Source organism: Halichoerus grypus, chromosome 12 (assembly GCF_964656455.1).
Source record: "Halichoerus grypus chromosome 12, mHalGry1.hap1.1, whole genome shotgun sequence".
Classification (NCBI taxonomy): domain Eukaryota; kingdom Metazoa; phylum Chordata; class Mammalia; order Carnivora; family Phocidae; genus Halichoerus; species Halichoerus grypus.
The window spans coordinates 47,034,355-47,055,869 of record NC_135723.1 but is presented as its reverse complement, the minus strand read 5'-3'; the positions used below and the strand labels follow the sequence as shown (position 1 = coordinate 47,055,869).

Here is a 21,515-nt window from a genome sequence, read left to right as displayed (position 1 = left end):
AAATACAGCTCAAGCTTCTTAATTCAGTGCAAAAGCTCTCTCAGCTAGTCCTTTTCTACATTTCCAGTCACACTTCCAGCTACCCATGGTCTTGCACTCTTTTCTTCAGCAAAGCCCAACTGCATGCACTTTTGTCAGACACCATTTAGTTGTTCTGCTTTATGTCTTTGCTCTCATTGTTAAGAAGATTTTCTCCTTCTCCACGCTTGACTTAGCTAATTCTTAAGAACTCACTAACGTGTCACTTTCTTCCAGAAGACTTTCATTGCAAACTATCTCCTGTTCTCCACAGGGTATAACAAGTATTCAGTAAATGTTTGTTGAATGAATTACTCCACTTCGTTTTGTTGATCTAAGTATTGGGCAATCTGAAAACCTAGCAACATAATATTAGAACTACTATTCGCGTCAATGTAAAATTCATGTTCCTGGACTGATTTATTCCATGGGGGCCTATAAAAGTGAGACTGAGCTCTTTTCTCCCTTTGGGATAATTGTTTTCCCAACGGTTGTGTAATTTGTCCCTCTTTATAGTGTCGGAAGTTAGCTTCAGGTGCTATTATTTGAGTAAATGGAAAATACTTATATAAAATTTCTAGAAAAGGTACAAATTAAATACATACGTCTGTTTAAATGTGGGCCATCAAAGATTAAAATCCTGCTGAAAGCTATAATCTAAACTGTTTTTTTAGTCTTGCTAGGCAAGTTAATAGCATTTTTAGTAGGCTCCATCTTGGAATGAAATTACGTGTTCCTGAGATAGTCACGGAGACACCGGTAACTCTTTTCATTTATTCCCAGTTACATTGATTGGTTCAGTAGTTTATTTTCTTACATATAAGGCAATATTGATGAGGCCTTTGAGTTATGATTTATCTTATTTTGATCTTATTTTGAAGTTTACTGTTTAGATTATACCCTTGAAAGTCTTGAGTCTCACAGACTGGACAGTTTATAGGCTATGATTCTTCTGAGAAGAAAACCCTTCCCCCTTATTGATGCTATGCCTGCTTCAGCAAGGGCAGTGATGCTGAAGACATTCTCTCAGATTTGTTTCTGCCATTTTAATTAAGTCACTGAGTTCAAAGAGTCAAATCATTGCCTTTCAAAGTATATATTTTTTACACTTGCTTTTCCTTGCTTTTATTGTGAAATATTTGATACCCAAAAGAAGACGTGTAATATATGTATGTAAGTCACATTATTAAAGTGATTCTCAATGGCAACAAAACTCCCTTAGTACCAGTCCTAATTCCACAGAGGCAGTGCAGTGAGCCACTTAGATTTTTATTGGACCTGCCAAAAAAAGCTCAAAGAGAGAAACAGGGAGGTTTGCCATTTCTGCATTGATCTTTGATATTCTTGTTACTTAAATGAGTTAATGCTGAACAGGCAGAAGGAAATTCATATACTACAAATGATGCAATTATTATTATTTTTTCAATTTTTTCTTTGTCCTACTATATAAAAAGGTTTTCTGTAGTATGAAATTGTTTTCAGTATTTCCAACTAGTCACCCATCTGTCTATCGTGATCTTTTTCTTCTGAGAGAGAGTGTCTTTGGCTTTGGGGAGAAGATTGGTTGTTGGCACCGAAGATAGTTTTCTCATTATCAGTGCAATACTGGAAAAGCACAGTAAGAAAAGGTATCCCTGTGTCTCATGGTCATCCCTCTAGCTGATAGTGATTTAAAACATAAAATAGGTAAAATGCTGGCCTGCTTCAGAATGATGCATGAAGTGGCAGATGGTGGGATTGTACTGGAACCAGATTGTTCATGCCCAATCTCATGCCCTTGTGCATTTCAGCCGCTATTTTTCATTTGTTATAAAAATGCCATTATCTTGACCAGTAATGCAGTTTCTCAGATATTTTGAAATCCTTAAAGGCTTATTTTTCGGAGAGCCTGTGCTGGAACACCACCGACTGTGCCTCGTGTGCATCGTATTAGGCTAATGTAGGGTGGAAATAGCAAATTGACTTTGATAACGGATTTTCAAGTGTGCTCTTTGTGGATGAAATGCTGTTTCACTTATTATGATTTTTTCAGGCAGTAATTTATTTGTAAATGTCTTGACTGCACTTTAATGCCACTCTGTCTCTGGGGGTGAGTCTGTGTTACAACCAGTTACAGAGATAACAAGGTTAGGAATACATCCTCACGTGGTATTTATCTAGGGCCTGAAACTTTTCTTTGTTGTTGGGACAGCCTGACAGGAACAAATGATTCAACAAGATTGAGCAGCATAAGGGTAGAGAGGCTACAAATTAGCATACAGTTGCCCAAAGGCATTGCATATATAGGTTCTTTTTATAAGGAAGTCAGAAGCCAACATTCAGGCATAAAGAGGCCATCTTATTACCTTTTCTGCTAATGCTGATTAGAACTCCTAGTGGTGGTGGGTGGGGGTGCTGGGTGGGGGAGCAAGGGATAGAATATCGCTTCCAAATGACAGGGGATTTATATCTATGGGAATGGATTTCTTTCGAAAAGGTAAAGAAAGTGAGTCAAATATGTAGGATACACTTATTGTAGAGGTTTTCATGGACTTCTTGGCTTGGGTAGAAGTTTATGTTCATATGTAGACCGTAAGAGGGAATTGTGTTCTGCACTAGGACTCAGCAAACTTTCTTTGTAGAGGGTCAGATAGTAAATAGTTCAGGTTTTGTGGGTCATATGCTCTCTGTCATAATTACTCATTTCTGCTGATGTGCAAAAGCAGCCATAGACAATGAACAAATAAACGAGCAGAGCTTGTTCCAATAAAACTTTATTTAAAAAAAAAAAAAAAAACAGACCGTGGGGCAAATTTGGTGCACTGACCCTAACTTGCAAATTCTTTTCTAGGTTAAGTGGAGAAGGGCTTTGCCGATGCTTGCCCCACTGGACTTGCTATCCTTTTAAAAGAGCCGTGAGGATAACTTAGCCCACATGATTCAAGTTACTCTGCCCTAGGCCCCTTCCGCATAGTTTTGAGAGAGTTACAAATTTAACATACTTATCATTCTCCTCCTTGACCATTGTCCCTTAAAGGTGATTTGAACTTAAGGCGTTTCTTGAAGGACATCAGAGTATCTTTTAGTGTTGACAGCGATCAGATAACTAAAGTCCTTTGGAGAGAAAGTTACTACTGTCTTGGGCTAAAGGTTTGGGGTGGAGGTTGATAGTATTTTCAAATACTAGCCTTCAAGGGTTGAAGGCTTTATTTTCCTAGTAGGGTGACTTATTTTGCCCTCTTTCTCTTTGTCTTCTCCTCCCCCCCCTTTAATTTCTTGCTCTGCTCCTTCCTCCCTTCGCCACTTGACTGCATCATCCTGGGTTACCGGGTGCTGAGGGGCTGAGGTGCTGCGTCATCTTCTGTAATGTTGCTCGATCTTGGAGTTCCTGTGAAGCACAATGAATCTTACATTAGACGGTTCTGAGTCAGGTGGTGCACCATCTGCTCCGGGCCTGGAAAACAGGAGCAACAGAAAGCAACAGCTACCCTAGTTTTCAGCAGAATATTCATATTCACACACGGAGAGAGAGAGGCAAGCGATTCTGATTTTAGACGGGGTAAAATCTTATGGTCCTCACAACGACCTAATCAATTTGATATCAAACCTTTATTAAAATCATTTGACACATTAGTACACTCATGGAATGGGATCGATTTGAACCTATTTGCCTTTGTTGTTCTGGGAGAATGCTAGGTTTAAGTGGTTGGGAATGGTTGTGTAATTGCACATAATAGCTGCGTTGCGAGACGCTCCACTGAGTGAGAGAGCGTGGCTGGCCGACCTGGGTCTGGAAGCTGATACCAGGTAGCACGTAACAAACTGACAGAACAGAGGCTGACCAGAGAGCTCCGGGCTGCCCACTTTTGATAGCGTTTAAAAGCCTCATCTAACCTTCTGTTAAGAAAATGAGAAACCCATTTACCACACAGCTTTAAATCCCTCGGCTAAATAATTAACTACAGATAAAACTCTTCTAACTGCACATTGCTCTGGTAGTAATGTATTCAAATGAAAAGCAAATTGCTTTTATAATACACCCATCAGTTTAAAGGCACAGTATACAGGAAAGTTGCTAAGACCTGTGTCTGTAATGCATTAAGGGTCCCACCCCATTAAAGTACAGATGCCTTCAAAATGCTATAACAACTCCCCTAAATATCACGTAGATTACAGAAGAAGAAGAAGAAAGAAAAAAAAAACTGGACATTTTTAGAAACTATTTTTTAAAAAGTTCATTGATCTTCCTGCACTTTTTCATTTTTACCAGGTATTTTTGAGAATTGGCATTCACTAGAAATCTAAAACACTTCCAAAAAAAAAAAAAAAAAATCCTGCTAAAAGTAAGGAACCTCTCAAAATAAATGAGACAGAAAGCTACTTGGGCTAACTCTATAAACTGCTAGCCATCTCCCTCAAATTCTTGGAGAACACAACAGAAAGTTTCGGTATATTCAGTTGCTGGAGGTTCCTCCTTTCAGTATTGACCCTGGCACTTCTGGTATCATAGTTTAATACCAGACTCAACAGTTTCAGTTCCTCTTTAGAATGGGGCTGGACAATGATGGCTTATCCAGTTGCAGGAGATTATGATAGGGTGGACTCTGTTTTAAATATAGATAAATAGGCATCTGGTCATCAGAAACCGTTTTGCAAAAATTTTCTCGGCCACAGGAAGAGATATTTTGAGGCAAAAACTGAACTGTTTGAGGCAGTATGGGGAGATGATGTGATGTCACATTAGGGACAAGGGGCATGGAGTAGTTAATGCAGCGTTGCTACCTTAAATTATTTTAGTAGCACAGATCAAAACTTACCATATTTTGCTACTTTATCTTTTCATAACTGGAATTGAAGCAGAGGTGGTCCCACCCTAGGGGAAAAAAAAAGTCTGATAATGAGATCAGCTCTGCTTCTGGAGCCCCGAACGTAATCTTGACACATTTATAACCACCTTTAGAAAATACAGAACAATAACTCACTGTTGCTATAAACAGCATGTTGTTTATTTTCAGAAGTAAAAATTTAGTGTGGAATCTATTCTGCTTGCATGAAGGGTATTTTTAGATTTCCAAAATTCATGTAACAATTTTATGTGATTTTTTTTTTTTTTTTAATCTGAGTACTTTCATTTCCACCTATTCACTAGTATGTGATCCTTGCAAGGGACTTCTGAACTGAAAGCCTTTCACTTCTCTCTATGCAGCCTTTATGTCAAAATCTATGTGGTTCTTGGACCGGGAAATTTTTCACAACATTAAAATAAAAATAGGCATTCCAACCTTTGATCTACACCCTGGTCTACACAGCTGCATTTTACATGGATCCAAGATCCACACGGCCAATTGGGACAGGCTGTCAGGCAATTCCAAACCATTCCAGAGAACACACCACAGGTTTCTCTTCCTGATTTCATTCCTGTTTCCATTTACTTGACAGTAGTGGAATTCAAGGACTCTAAAATGTATATAAAAACAAAGCTTATGTGTATACATTCAAAAACGAAGAACTAAAGCAATTATACAAGCAGGTCAAACAGTGAGATCACTGTGGTCTCAAAATTTGTCCCCTGGCACAGCTCACAATTATTTTTACTTTCCTTCTTATATGTCTCCACTGGTTTTCTGAATTTCTTTTAATCTGCTTTAGGGGTGAGATGAAGAATCTACTATTTAGTCCTAATAAGTACCAAAATGAACACACTGCATAACTAGTACCAACACGCTCCTTCCCAGTCCATGTTCTCAGTGATGAATTGTTTTAAGCACCGTTGCATTACATTGTGGGACCATGTGTACCCTGTCTATGTGTCTACATTGGATAACCTGAATTTTTTCTCCTGTGTAGAATTATCTTTAATGTCCTTTATGCATTCTCCTAGGGATTTATTGCTATGGCATTTAATTTATTTGACTTGGATAATTTCCCAATTAGAATAATTGGACTAACTCAAATGGTAGATAGTAAATCTCTAATGCTACCTGGTCGGTGGCTCCAGCCTAGTGATGCCTCTGTCTCTCCATACTTGTAACCCCATCCTTTCCTCACTAACTCTTGGTGGGGTTTGGATTCTATAGTTCACTATTTCAGTAACTCTCTCACTAGTGACCTGAACTCTCTTGCACCTTTGCCTTTTCATTACATCCAGCCAAATCATCAACTCTGGTTGAGCTTAACTGACCTCTTTCTCTGTGCTAGTACCTGGATAGTACAGCATAGATAAATATAATAATACAATATAGCAGACTGGTATGGTACTGTTAAACCTCATTATATTCTTCATGGCATCCATCCATTGACATGTCCCATCAGTTTAACATGGCAACTATCTCTTTGATCTATATATATTCACTTGTGTTTACTCTCATTATTCTAGTTCAAACTACCATAATTTCCTTCTAGATTCCTACAATTATTACTTGAGTGGTATTCCAGTATCGACTCTTGACCATCTCTGGTTCTTTATCTCCAATGATCTTTTAAAAATGCATATCTAATTAAGTCCCTCCCCTGCATATAAACTTTGAAAGCTGCCGAGTGCTCTTAGGACAAAAACCAACATGTCCTGTATGATTCTGTATAATCGATCGCCTGCCTGCCTCTCTGCACAGTACTGTCATCATCTTCTTGTGATACCTGCTAATCACTGACCTCTTTCACTACTTTGAACATTCTTGGTCCTTTTATTTTCCAAGGTAAATTGGATTATCATTCCAAAAGAAGTGTGTCCTTCCCATCACCCCCACTCTACCCAGCAGCCCTTACCCAATGACAGCCCAGAGTTACAGTGAGCATGCCTCCTTGCCTTAATGTGAGGCCAATTCAGTGGAGCAATTCATGCTCCAGAGATCCCTGTGGGGTCAAGTTCAAGCTAGTCTCCAGCTTAGCCCACATTCTTGCTTCTCTGTCTTCACTGCTTATCCTGCTACCCTTATTCCAGTTTTCTGGATAGCACTCCCTCAATTACTCACTTGAACAAGAATCCTGATCTTGGGCTCTGGCTCTAGGGAACTCACCACATGACAACACTTTATATTTTTCCTTTATTACACTATTCAAGCCTTTCTCTGAGTACTTGGGTCTTTGATTATTGTTTGTCTTTGTCACTAGATCATAAGGTCTTAAAGGCAGGGATCATGTGTTTTTGCCCTCCATTGTATATACAGTACCCTGCAGAGTACTAGGCACATCATCAATGCTTAGTAGATAATTGTTGAGTTAATGTTGAATGAATCTAGGTATCATTATTCTGCCTTAGTGAACTACAGGCTTCTGACCAATTCCTGGCTTTGATCGATACTTCCAGCCCCAGGGATGCTCACTCCAAGGAGGAAATAGGATCAGAGGTCACATGTTCATTCTTTGATGCATGAACATACTGATTCATATGATTATCTCCTATTTTGGCTGACTAATTCTTGTCTAACTGTATTATTATATATGCCTAATTCCTCTGTCTTAGTCAAATAAAGACACTTGCCCATTCTCATTGTCAATCCATAACCCAAATGTGTTTCTAGATGTGGAAGTGAATGCAAAGCTTTATATCCCTATAATTTGGGAAATGCAGGTAATATTACAGATTACTAGAAACATATTTATTTCTATGACAAGTTCATCTTGCCTGCAACATTTGTTTTTCAATTTTTCTAATTCTGTTAATGTTACTATTTCAAATTTAAAAAGAAAATGCATGCAAGCATGTTTTTCTATTAAACTTTTCATAAAAATACTAAGTAATTATGACCCAAGATTACTCTCTGTGTAATGCTAGTTTCTCAAATTTGACAATCAGTATTTGAAAATTAAGTTTTGTGGTTTTCTTAAATCATATTCCTTCAATATCATCATATTTAATTTGCTGTGTATTATTCCACATGTAAAGATGAGAACACTAAAGTTAGCCCTTTGTTAATATAAATAAAGTTCTCTCAATAAGAGCTTCCTTCCTTCCTTCCTTCCTTCCTTCCTTCCTTCCTTCCTTCCTTCCTTCCTTCCTTTCTTTCAGAGAGAGATAGAGAGCGTGTGTGCTGGGAGGAAGGGGCAGAGGGAGAGGGAAAGAGAAAATCTTAAATGGGCTCCATGCTGGGCACGTTCCATGCTCTGCAACCCTGAGATCATGAACTGAGCTGAAATCAAAAGTCTCATCCAGGACCCCCCTCTCCCCCCGGCAAGGACTTTTTTTTCTAAAGTAATAAATAAAGAACTGTGAGTGGAATGTTACGTATTTTTTCTTTTGGTAAATTAGAGTTTCTGGGCCACCATTTATAATTCCCCTGGTAAAATTTCTTTTAACAGTGTAATTTCTCACTAGATTGAATTATTAAGCTTTGAAGGATTTGTCAGAAGTCACAATCTGGTACATATGAGAAAAATTTACATGACAAAATGTTTATAACAATTATATGAAAAATGTCTTCTCTTAAATATGTTTCAAGCTTTGTTATGGGCTTGATTATTCCATTGAAAAGAAAACTAAAGTTTCCAAAATACCAGGGAATTTGGCAAATAAAATCGAGTAAGTTTTAGATTCTGAAGCATATGCATTACATTCAACCAATGCCTCACCTCACTTAAGTCACTTTTAAAGGCTAATTATACATGGTTTTGGAACGAGAAATGCTCTCTGACTGAATCTGTTTTTTAGAGGCTCCTAATTGCATTTATCCTTATGCAATGGGTGCCACAGTGTGATAATTGATCTTTACTCTGCCCTTGCTCATGTCGCGATCAATTAGCAGCCAAAGGTGGAAGCTGCTGCTTAATTTCGGGGGAGGGGGAGGAGCGGGAAAGGTCTCATGAATTTCTGGATTTTAATTATTAGGAAGTGCTTAGGACTGGTATAAATTTCCACCATCCTGGTATCATTTGGAACTGCTTTTGCTAAATTAAATATATATTGTTAAATGGGAAAAGTAAATAGAATAGAGGTATTAAGAAAAATTAGTGATATTTACAAAAAAAATCTAAAAGCTCCATTTGATTCAGCTTTAACTTTGAATAATTCTTAACTAAAATGTGTTTGAGCAGTCATTAAGTGAGTAAAATCTTAAAAATATTCTCAGTAAATGGTCAATGGCTGTCACAGCTATTTGTCTCATGCAAAATGAAGAATAAACAATAAAAATGGTTTTAGTTATCTGGAGGAAAATATAGTCTTAACATTTTATATTTACAAATGAGCCACAAAATTTTCAAACATAAGTTTTAAACATAATGCTAGGGAAGGAAGAAGAGCTCTATTGTGGAAAAAGGACAAAACTTACTTAACACAGATCATGCTATTTGCATTGTTACATCTAGTACTTTATTAGGAAAATCCATATGTAAATAAAATGCTCACATGTGTTGGTTAAATATACAACTCGTGTCATTCCTAGGAGCTGGTAGAACCATGGACTTGTCCTATCCATATTTTGTAATTTAATATATTTTCTCCCCCACTGGGTGGTAAAATTTTATTTGTTTCCTTTCCTACATTCCTTTCCTATTCTTTGTATTAGTGTCTGTTATAAAATATTTTGATTTCATTCTTTTTATAAATTACTAGATGTAACATTAATAATTTTTGAACCATTAAACCTGAAGTTTTGAGGCACACTCATGAAACATAATTCTAAGAATAGGCATGGCTAAATTAGAAGAGTTACAGGAAATTGCTGAAAATAATTGAAAACAATTCTTTAAATAAGAACCTGAATTAATTTCAGATTAGTGCTGTTTTTACAAATCATTTTTACTAATTGACTATTTTCTTTTCTCACTAAGAATTCAAAGCAAAACAGTTTGTCCCTAAAGAATGTATTACTTGTCTTACCATACTGACCATCCTATTTTACAGTCCAAAAGGATACTTTCTATTGCCATAAAAAATAAAGATCATTTTTACTTCAAATAATACATTTTAGAAAGTGAACTAAATTTATGGAAATCTATAAATTGATCCCAAATTTCAAAGTCAGTTTTTCAGTGCCAACAAGAAAAGAAAATGTGAAGATGAAATATCTGTTCTCCAACACCTGGATACATCTGCAAGGATTTTCAGAACTGTTATGTAACATGAATGTCAGTGTACTCTGATATGAATTCCCAGGTCATCATATTCCTGAACATCACTGATGGCTAATCTCTTTCTTCTAGCTTCCCTAGAAATATCAAAAATGTCAGAAACATTTCCAATAGAATATCTTAATAGAAAATTTCCCCTATTTCTTCTCTTCCTGGGCATCTCTCAGACTCCTGCATTTCCCCACGGTGTATTATTTTATTACGACTGAAACACAATGACCAACTGTTGGCTATCTTCAGATGTAATGGAAGAGTCAGCTTCTTGAAAAAAACTTGGATTTTAGATATTTTGAATTAATATCTCTGGGGCAAAAAATGTGCTTCCAATATATAATATTCCACTTTACTGTAATACTATCATGTAAATTCATAAATAATGGACAGTTTATGGCTTTGTGATTTATACATGGTTTGGTGAGGGCTTTTTGGGGGGATACTGCAACAGATTATTGAAAATAAAAAAATGTTTAACAATAAAGTTTCTTTTTGGTTATAGATTGTTTTTACATTGTTCTGTCAAATAACTCTTATGGCTTACAGTTTTCAATTGATCAATAGATACTCAATCACTATGCAGGTCCTATGTGATTAAAGAGGCACAAAACAAATAAAGAAACATAGGGTGCCCGATCACTGGTAACTTGCCTTCTCTGTCAGGAGGAAAAACTAACACAGATGGGACAGTAACAGAACGATAATTTGCAAGGTGGGGTGGGGGGAATGTATTCTGATAGTCAGAAAAGGCTATACGCAAGAGTGAAATCTGACTGAGTCTTTGTGAATAAATTACATTTCCATAGGTGGACAGGAAATAGGGAAGCATTCCTTGTGGGAGAGAGCAGGAATATGGAGTCAAAGAGGAAGTGCTTCAAGGCAGATTAAGCAGTAGGACAAACAGGTTATCCTGAATACGTCTCTGTAAGTGGAAGTGAACACTGTGGAGGAAAAATATTGATATATAATATGTTGGAGAAAATTATGTTTCCTAGAATATCTTTTGGAGAGAATGCATACTGTATGTTCTGGGAAGAATACTTTGATAAGACCTGGTCAGTATGGATAATGATTACACTGGGTTCTGTGGAGGATAGATTTGGTAAGCATCAGGTCTTGTTTGGGCGGGGGTTATTATAAATTTGAGGCAGCGTTAAGTTGTGAGAACAGTAGAGGAGAATCTTTTTCCCACCCTCTGTCAAATTGCACTCTTTGTCTATTCTAAATGGAGCTCAGAATCGATTATTTTAAAAGATTACTATATTGTTATGTGATATCTCTGTCCATGTTTTGCCCTGGATGCTATTCTGGATGGAAGGGGAAGGCTATTATTGTAAAAGACCAAGCCTAGTAAGGGAGAAGGAGTATAGACCATAGAGGAACTTAAAAGCCAGGCAAAATGAGTTGCTGGGACTTGATGTGTTAAGCCATGAGGGTAGGCATTTGAGGACAGTAGAGCAGTGATGTGACAAAGAACTTGGACAGAGTGAGTATCGAGACAGAGTAGCTACCATGAGATTGGATGTAACCTATATAAGTAATTTAAGTGTAAGGTGAGAAATAGTTTGATAATGATGATGACAATCAGAATCAAGTGGAAAAGATACATGCAATAATTTTTTAAATGAAAAAGTAATGGGCCTTAGAAACAACTTACATATACATAGTGAAGAATCGAAGAGGGTGTTCCAGGTTTTTGGTTAAAAAGATTCATAGGAACAAATGGTTGGAAAAGAGACACTTTGGTGAGAAGATAAATTTAGACTTTGAATAGATGGAATTTAAGATTGAAGAGGGATATCTGTGTGCTACCTTTTGTCTAATGTCAGTTAACTTGTTGTAATAATTCCACAGTGTAGAAATTATGGAATTTAAGCAAAGAATGACATTTGACAGGGTGAAAAAAATGGTTGTAGATCATTCCAGGATAAAATATTGAGTGATAGCTTTGTACAAATATTGTCTTTATAATTTTTATCTTGATGACTGAGAAACTACAGTATTACAGAAAGAGTTAAAATCATGCCATGTATGGACTTATTACTAAAATAATCACTATCGATTATGTTTCTGGCAAGGTTTTTCTTTGGTACACTGAGATTTTACTTTGGCGTTGGAGGCTTCAGGGAACTAATTTTCTTGGATTATATTTTTGGGACATAAGAGTCAATGTGGTTCTGTTTCAGGAAAGTAGCTAGATTTGTTGAACGTATTTCTTAAATTGCAGCAAAAGTCATACCAGGTGATCATTTTAAAGAGAACAACCAATTTGTATAATTTTAATCGATAATGAAGAATAAGGCTTTTGGTATTTAACAGGGAAGTGAAGCATAACATTTGTAGCAAATTCATTTGTCAGTGAATCACCAAAAAAATAACAACTACAAACCTTTAAAAACTACTTGGGGTAGGGGCGCCTGGGTGGCTCAGTCGGCTGAGCATCTGACTCTTGATTTTGGCTCAGGTCATGATCTCAGGGTCCTGGGATCAAGCTGTGCATCAGGTTCCATGTTCAGCATGGAGTTTGCTTGGGATTCTCTCCCTCTCCTTCTGCCCTTCCCCACCTCCAGCTCATGCATGCATGTGTGTGCACGCACGTGCTCTCTCTCTAAAAAAATAAAAATAAAAACTATATGTGGTAATTTGATCTATTTTTTATTTTCTATTTTTAGGTCTTTTTTTTCCAATGATGAAAGCAGTATCTGCTCTTTATCATAAGTCAAATGATGAGATTCAGGATATACTACCCCAAAATATGGTACTTTGGCTTATTGAATATGAAAGAGTTTGAGAAAAATGCAGAAGCAGGAAGGTCACTCTACTCTGAACTTCCCCCTGTCCTTCTACCTTCGACAAGTCATAAAATCCTCCTGTGAGCAGTGCCCTTCCTCCACCCAGAGGACAGGGGCATCCTTATTCCCAAAGGCAAGGAGATGCTGAGAAGAATCCTAACAAAGAGGCTTTACTGTTTCTCCCCCAATTTATAGTCTTACCTCATATTCCTTAACCTATCATATTTCTACACAGCTGCCCACTCGTCATCACACCTAGAATAAATAGACTCAGTTCGAACTGTTGCTTTAGGTCCTCATTTCCTGTCTCCTGTCTCACATAAAATAATATTAAATATTAAATAAATTTGCGTGCTTTCTTTTGTTAATCTCTTTGTCAGTTTAATTTTCAGACCTAGCCAGGGAACCTAAAAGGGTCAAGAGAAAGTGAAGCTCCTCTTAACTCAATTCTATTTGCCACACCCTGCCACAGCCCAGGAGCTAATGATACTGTTCTGAGTTAGTCTTCCCACATTTTGATTGAAGCTCATATGCACTTTCACAAACAAATATCTAAATATATCTGTTCCCTTCTTTTATTTTTAGTGCAATTATACTGCAACTTTTTTCATTTAAACCCAAATATATTTATTTATCAATATATGTAAATCTAAGTAATCCTTTTAAATAGCAAAGGAAACCAAAATATGTCACCCTCAAATAAGCCACTTTGGCATATTTATCAATTTTGAATTAAAGGCATTTAGATAGGAGCAGGTACATGAAGGACACTTTGACTCTCTTTCCTTCCTGAAAGCAGAAGCTAACACTCCCATGTGAAAAGTGCCCTGACTGTACCAGGAGGAAGGCATTCTTATCACTAGAGATGAGAATTGTGGGACTGGGAAATTAGTACAAACAAAATTGTTAAACTAACCCTTATCTTCCTAGTTACTTCTTCACCATTTACTACTGCTAGCCCCAAACCTCTTTGTCTTGATTATTCACACATTTATTGTTTCTTTTTTTTTTTTTAAAGATTTTATTTATCTATTCAAGAGAGAGAGAGCACAAGCAGGGTGAAGGGCAGAGGGAGAGGGAGAAGCAGACTCCCCTCTGAGCAGGGAGCCCGATGCGGAGCCCGATCCCAGGACCCTGGGACCATGACCTGAGCCGACGTCAGACACTCAACTGACTGAGCCAACCAGGCGCCCCATTTATTGTTTCTTTGTCTAAAAGGAATGAAAGCTTCCTACTCTGGTCACTTCTTTGGATCTTAATTCTCTTGTGAAAGCTCCCATGTACATGTAAAAAATTAATAAAAATCTGTGTGCTTTTCTTCTCTTACTATGCCTTATGTCAGTTTAATTCTCTGGCCCAGTCAGAGACCCAAAGACAGTAGAGGAGAATCTTTTCTCTCCTGCAATAGCTTTCTGATATTCTATAGAATAAAAGTACCAGAATGAGGTCAGCTGTTCATTGTTTGATAACTGTCCTATTTGTGTCTCTGTTATTTCAAAATGGTAAGGAAAATGGAATAAATAATATATCACAAATACATATTACTAAAAATAAAAGTAAAAATCACTTATAAATTGGCACATTTATATCTGTGTGATAAATTCTTGAAAGGAGATGTGTTTGTTAAAATTGGGTATCTTTATAGCTTAGCAGACTTTCAAACAATTGTGGAAATTTGTAATCTTACCCCCAGACTACAAGTGCCTATTTCTACAGGTAGCCCATAGTGTTTCCTTTCTTTCTTTTTTTTTTTTTTTTAAAGACTTATTTATTTATTTGAGAGAGCGAGAGAGTACACGAGAGGGGATAGGGTTAGAGGGAGAAGCAGGCTCCTCGCCGAGCAGGGAGCCCGATGCGGGACTCGATCCAGGGACTCCAGGATCATGACCTGAGCCGAAGGCAGTCGCTTAACCAACTGAGCCACCCAGGCGCCCCTAGTGTTTCCTTTCTGTTACTGTGAATTTGATGTGTGCTACGTGGTATGGCATTGCCTTGACAACTAGTTACAGTAAGAATCCTTCCATGTTGATTGGTCATTTACCATCCCGCCTTTGTGCAATGACTGGTCATATCCTGTGTTTATTTTTCTGTTGGGTAATTTGTCTTTTCCTCATCTTATTATGAATACTCATTTTTTTTTTGTTTTCCTATGTTTTACAGAACAATTTTCTTCCAGTCTCTCTCTTGTCTTTTGATTTTAATAATCGTCTTTTTAAATATAATTTTTTAAAAGAGTTGTCAAATATATAATTTTTTCTCTTTTGGTTTTGAGTTTGAGGCCTGGTAAAAGTTTACCATCCTCTGAAGTCACAGAAATATTTTCTAAAATTTTCTTTATTTTTCAATTAACTTTTTTTCCCAGCACTTATAACTTCATTTTGTCTACACTGTGTTAGTATATATTGTGAGGAAGTGATTTGTATGGTTTATTTTGGGGTGGATAGCTATGGTGCATGAACCAATTAGCACATTAAAGATTTTTTCCTTATTCAAATAAAATACCACCTTTATAATGTATTTATCTCCCAAATATACTTAAATCTAGACTTATTTCTAGACTCTTGAATTTGTTTACTAACTGAGCTATTTTTTCTTGGGTCAGTTTCCTAGAGCTTTGAATAAAGAATTACAATAAACTTTATCTTACTGTAGAGTTAATCTGTCATTGTTTTTTTTTTTTCCAAAACTTTTAAAGCAAGTTTACAATACACTTATGTATAAGAATCTTAAAATCAACTTTAACAATCCTCCCTCCCCACCATCCTGTAAGTTTTGATTGGAAGTGCATTAAGCTTATGTAATAATTAGAAAAGAACATATTTTAATTACTTTAAGTGGTCCCACCTAAGTCTCTTGTGTATCATATTTTATAAGTTTCTCTATGCATTGTACCTAGCTTATGAAATTCAGTCTTAAAAATTTCCGGTTTTGATCTTGAGATGCACAATCATCCACAGATTAACAGGATTAGGAATAACACTCTACATCAAGGTGACTTTACTATTTGATTATCTGCATTAACAGAACATTAATATTCCCGGAAATTTTTGTCCAGGATAATAATATTGGACATAATTGCAGTGTTTGTTTCAGGAATTTAAAAAAAACTTTCATTTATTCAAAGAAAAGACTGCCGAACTTGTTCTTACCAGGATAAACAGCCCCCTTCTCAGAAAAATTAGTTTGGTTATTTGAGCTTTCCTCTTTCATACAGGCTTCAAAATCCTCATTTTGCTATATTCATCTGTCCTAAACTATTCTATTATCAATTTGTTCAATCTCAGTCAGGACTTCCCCCCTGCATCCACCTTAAATCAAAATCTTCAAACTTTACAAATACCCCTCTTTGATTTTCTCCTGCCAAGATTCTACTAAGAGTCTATGGAGGTGGTGTTTTCCCTTAATGCAAAACAATTAATTTGGCTTTACTTGATAAACAGATTATTTTGATGGTCCCTTTAGGGAGTTGGTAGTCAGCAGTTACTATAATTTTCCTCCCTTTTTCTATTTTTAACTGCCCAGTGAAATTATAAAGAAAAACTATTGAGTCTTGCAAATTTATTCAGCTCCATTGTAAATTTCTTTAACTAAGTATAAAATTTTTCAGGAGAAGCTTTTGGATTTTCTTTTCCAAAACCAATCATATAATCGAAAAGTAATAATGTTGATTTCTCTCAATTTCATATATCTGTGCTACTTAAAAAAAAAAACCGTTTCCCCTATTTTATTAAAAGCAAGTTGAATATTTTATTAAAAGCAAGTTGAATAGGGGCGCCTGGGAGCCTGGGTGACTCAGCCCATTACGCGTCTGCCTTCGGCTCAGGTCCGGATTTCAGGGTCCTGGGATCGAGCCCCATGTCTGGCTCCCTGCTTGGCGTGGGGGGTCTGATTCTTCCTGCTCCCTCTGCCCTTCTCCCCTCCTCATGCTAACGCACTCTCTCTCTCAAATACATAAATAAAATCTTCTAAATAAAAAAGCAAGTTGAATAAATGTGATAGGGGTCATCTTTATGTATTTCTGATTTTCTTTGGAGTGTTTATCATTTCATAGTTTAATAAATACTTGATATTGAAATTTATAAGTATTTTTTGTATCTTAGTGTTTTTTTTCTAGGCCTTTTTTTCTTAGAAGTTTTGTTAGAAATGGTTGATGAATTTTAGCAAATGTGTTTTGACATTATTAGTATAATTTTATGGGTTTTCTTCTTTTTTCTAATGATATTAAATATTTTCCAATGTTGAATAATTTTTGCTTTACTAAAACTATAATGCAGTGATGTGCGTGTGTGTGTGATTTACTTTTTAAAGATTTTAAATAGTTACATGTTGACATTTTTGAAATTGCCAATATTTGACTACCTTTAACCTAAAAATGACAATTTTATTGCTTTAACCTAAATAGCATGTGCAGTAACCATTAGGTATGATTAGTCTCTTTTCCTGCCTTTGTCCTTGAATTGCCCTCTATCACATATTAATATAGCCACTCTACTATCTGTTTGTTTGTAATTCCATGATTTGCTCACTCCTTTATTTGTAACTTGTCTTTGGTACTTTGTTTTATATGCATTATTTGGAAATGGCAGGTCTCTGGATTTCCTTATTTTATTTGATCTGATAGTATTTGCCTTTGAATAAATAAATTCAACCTTTCATATTTATTGTGATTAATGATATTTTAAAATATTTTACATTTTATGTTAATTATTAAATATATTTTGTTTCCTTTTCCCCCAGTTCCAACTTGTTTTTCCTCTCCTGACTTGTTTCTTTCTGATTCTCTTCTGCTCCCTGGTTTAAATTGGAAACACTATTGTATTTCTTGTTCTATTACTGCTTACATTCCCATTGTAACCATCTTTGTAGACATATAGCTACCATCAGAGCAATGTTAAATAATGACTAAAACTGTATGAGACATTTCACATGACTAATTTCCCCAAATCTCTATTGAGGAAGGTGTTTGGAATGCATTTACTTCCCTTACTCCTGGGTTTAAGTAGTTTGGAATTTTTATTTTTGAACTATAGTAATATCTATGTTTTGAGAATCATTACTCAATTCTTTAATTACAATTCCTAGTCACAGAAGTTCAAGTATATGCGTATATACATATGTTAAAAAAATCATTGTTCACCACTCATTGAATTTTGTTTTCCCTTATTTTGTGAATTGTGTTCTCATCAAATTGTCTTTTGGTAGGAGCATGCTTGGTATTATCCTCAAAGAGGATATAGATGATTATAGAGGTATACCCATTACTTGCTGCATGTCAGAAAACGTCTTTCTTTTGCTTTCATGAGGTACTGGGTGAAAGGAACTGCTGTAAATAGGCTTTTGCGATGGTGAGGTGTAGGGGGAGGGGAAGTGTTCTATAGTTTTATGATTAGGTGTCATTCTTTTTGTGAGCCGGTGTTCTTTAGCTGTGAACTTCAGTGTTTTTCTGTTTGTTTTTTTTTTTCGTCCTCTCCTTAGGTGGGATAGAATATCAAGAGTGGGTTGGAGTTGGGTATTTCCCTTCTCCCACCTGGAAGTCCAAAGGGGGCTGGCATTGGATATTACCTTCTCCTGGGTCATTTAGGGTCCAATTATACCCCAGCAGGTCAGGCTCTGGTTAACTACTTTTGCCTGAGCGCTGACCTTGTAAATATAGTCTTTCACCGCATGTCTTTATGGTGTCTATATTGATGGTTTGTAATTTTTCTTTGCTCATAGGTATCAGTAACTTGAGTAGAGCACAGAGAGATTTTGGAACATCTCATCCTGTGACAATCCTGGAGAATCATCTGCAGGTGGGTCAGGCAGAAACAACTGTGAGTAATCTGTTGGGGAATAGGGAGAAAGTCCTATCAATTCAGACCTCTTTAGGACCAAGCAGGAGTAAAATTACCCCTTTTGACTAATAGACCATAAATGATTCCATTTAAGAGTGTATCTTCTAGATTTCTTTTATTAACTAAAAGGGCCACTCCCAGAAGAATGCTAAGAGCAGAAACCTCTTTCCCTACCCCCAAAACAGAATCTACCAGTATCTGCTACCAAACTTCTCTGTAACCTTAACCCTAAGCTCTGTTGGTCCATTGATTCTCTCCTGGGCATTACCAACAATGAAATATGTAACCTGGTTTTCCTCGGGAGTTTTTACAAAGTTAATTATTTAAGCCTCTTTAACAAGGAGCTGAGAAGGAGGACAAAGGGCCAGGAATGTAAGCTCAGGCAGCCATTTTCCCAGAATCTTCTTTCCATTGCAGATACTGATTTTAACTTCTTAAGAAATAAATATATATTAAAGATACTTAGAAATATATTATCTCATTATCTTCAAGCTCATTATCTGCTTTCCTCTGACTTCCTAGCTTTTCCAATTTGCAGTAATGAGATGGAAATTAATCCCAAACTAGCCATCTTTGTTTTTTCTTCTCCCCACCCCCCCAACCATTAAAAAGTTAGAATTTTAATAAGATAGCCACACTTGTCACCTTAATGCTTATGATTCACCTGTGGATTCCTGTTACCTATAGTGACATTTAATCCCCTTGCCATGCAGATTAAAAATGATGAACTCTAAAGAGATGCTTCTTAAAGAATGAGAGTAGGAGAACTTAGACTATTTCAGTGCCTCTCCAGTTGCGGTGTACATAGGAATCCCTAGAATTCTTAAAAAAAAAAACAGGCAGAGTTTTGAATACAGTACCAGAGACTCTGATTTTTTTTTTTAATAAGGGTAAGAAATTTAAAATTTTTAAAAAGAACATCCCAAGAGTTTTAATAAAGGTGTCCTGTAAAGTTTGAGAATCACTGGTTTAGGGAGTAACACTGAGCTTTACTTGAGGAGTTCAAAAGGATTTCCTAAAAGTAAAATAAACATCTGGGTGATGAAAAAAAATTAGGCCATGTATTTGTCGTTCACTTTGTACATAGGCACTCGTAAATTTAGGAATCAATGCATGTATGTATAGAATACATTCTGGAGAATAAAAGTATAAAAACTTGGGTTAGTATAAAAAATAGGTATTTATTTCTCCTATAGGATCTTCGTGTCCCCTTGGTTCCCTTGTGCATATAGTCTGCATTGTTTGATCTTGTACTTGCTTATTAGTTGTCTCTGAATTGCTTTTGAAGTGCTCGAGGGATGCTGGCAGAAGGGAGATCATGCAGTGATCTATTTCTCAGGTCTATTATTCCCCACTCAGATTGAAAACATTGATTCTTTCTGCAAAACCCTACTTTCTTAAAAATTTAAGGAGGAAAGGGGGATCCCTGGCCATAGAAGTTTGGCAGACAATATAGATGTTCTTTTCTCCTGCAAATTCACGATGCCTGTTATAGCCTATTCAAGGCCCTGATGTTTTAGAGTAGAATATATGATCTTGGGTGTTGATGTTGATAATGAATAGCATAGTTCATTTCTAAACTATTGATTTAATTTAAAAATGAATTTTTAGAAAACGTTTTTATTTAATGAATCTTACAATTTACTAAAGTGAGTTTTGGTGATAGTAAGAAGAATGTAAACTTGCTAGGCTCAGATTTTGCCTTATTTTTCCTTGTCCTCAGTGTTCAGCTCAGTATTTAGTACAAAGTAATCAGATAAAAACTTTTTTCCCCCAATAATCATTTGTTCGGTGAATGAATTCATTTGTGTGGTGGATGTATCATTACATTGTAAAGGTGGTAGAATACATTGGTGACAGAAACAAAGCATCATTTAACTTTGACATGGAATTGTCCAGCATTTTCTTGAACACTTTTGTGGATGGGATTTCTGTTAAATTGTAAATGTCTTTTTTGACTAAGGAGCATAATCATCGTATTATGATAGAGTGAAAAATTCATGCAAAAAATGAACTATGATGATTTACCAGTGGGATTGTTTACCACTGGGCAACCATTGACAATCTAGTGTCCAAGTCTGAAATCTTGCAAATATCAAAGAGCAGGATAATTCTGAACTATAGAATTGATGTATGAGCATGACATCACCCCCTGGTCAAGTTCTCAAATGGGTTAATAAACAATCACTTCGTGAATCCTTACAAAAGAATGCAGTGATCATAAAATAAGTTTTTTAGGAAGTAATGCCAGACCAGAGTCCTTTCCTTTTTAGGTAATGTTTGTTGGATTAGAGAATCTGGGGAATACTCTATTACAGACATATTATTGTCTGATTGTGGAATGAAAAGGCATATGACAGTTTCTTATCTTTATGTTTAAAGACAAGATGAAAGTAGGATTATGGGAAGATTGTGACTTGTTAGTACTTTGGTGGAGATCTATGAATTGAGAGAGCAATGGAATACTAAGTTTCTAAAATCTTTTCCATTTCTAATGACCTCATGGCACGTTACTATTTCTACAGTTAAACCTTAGACAAGATCCTCCATCTCTGCCTCCTTCTTTTCCACCTCCCCTTCTTTCCCTCGTTCCTCTTCAAATTCTTCTACTCAAACTTCCATGCCATCCTGTATGGAATTACTTCTTTTCAGATCTCCATTGGCTCACATTGGTTAAATATGGAATAGGAAGCCTAGGATTCCCTCTTTGGTACATGGGAAATTAGAGCCTTTCAAAGGCATTCTAAGATAAGTTCTGTAGTTTTAAAAAAAGTTTAACAGTTGCATTCAATTGCTGTTAAATTAGCCAAAACCAAAAAAAAAGATTTTT

General features: G+C 36.2%; 1 long non-coding RNA gene across 1 annotated transcript in view; it reads left to right on the top strand.

Annotated features, from left to right (window-relative positions):
• The window catches only part of LOC118527603 (uncharacterized), a 70,683-nt gene extending 51,851 nt beyond the window's left edge, over positions 1-18,832 (top strand). Inside the window, exon 3 of the long non-coding RNA XR_004913191.2 lies at positions 18,567-18,832. This is a non-coding gene — a long non-coding RNA (uncharacterized LOC118527603). The remainder of the gene's footprint in view (positions 1-18,566) is intronic.
• Positions 18,833-21,515: the final 2,683 nt, after the last annotated feature.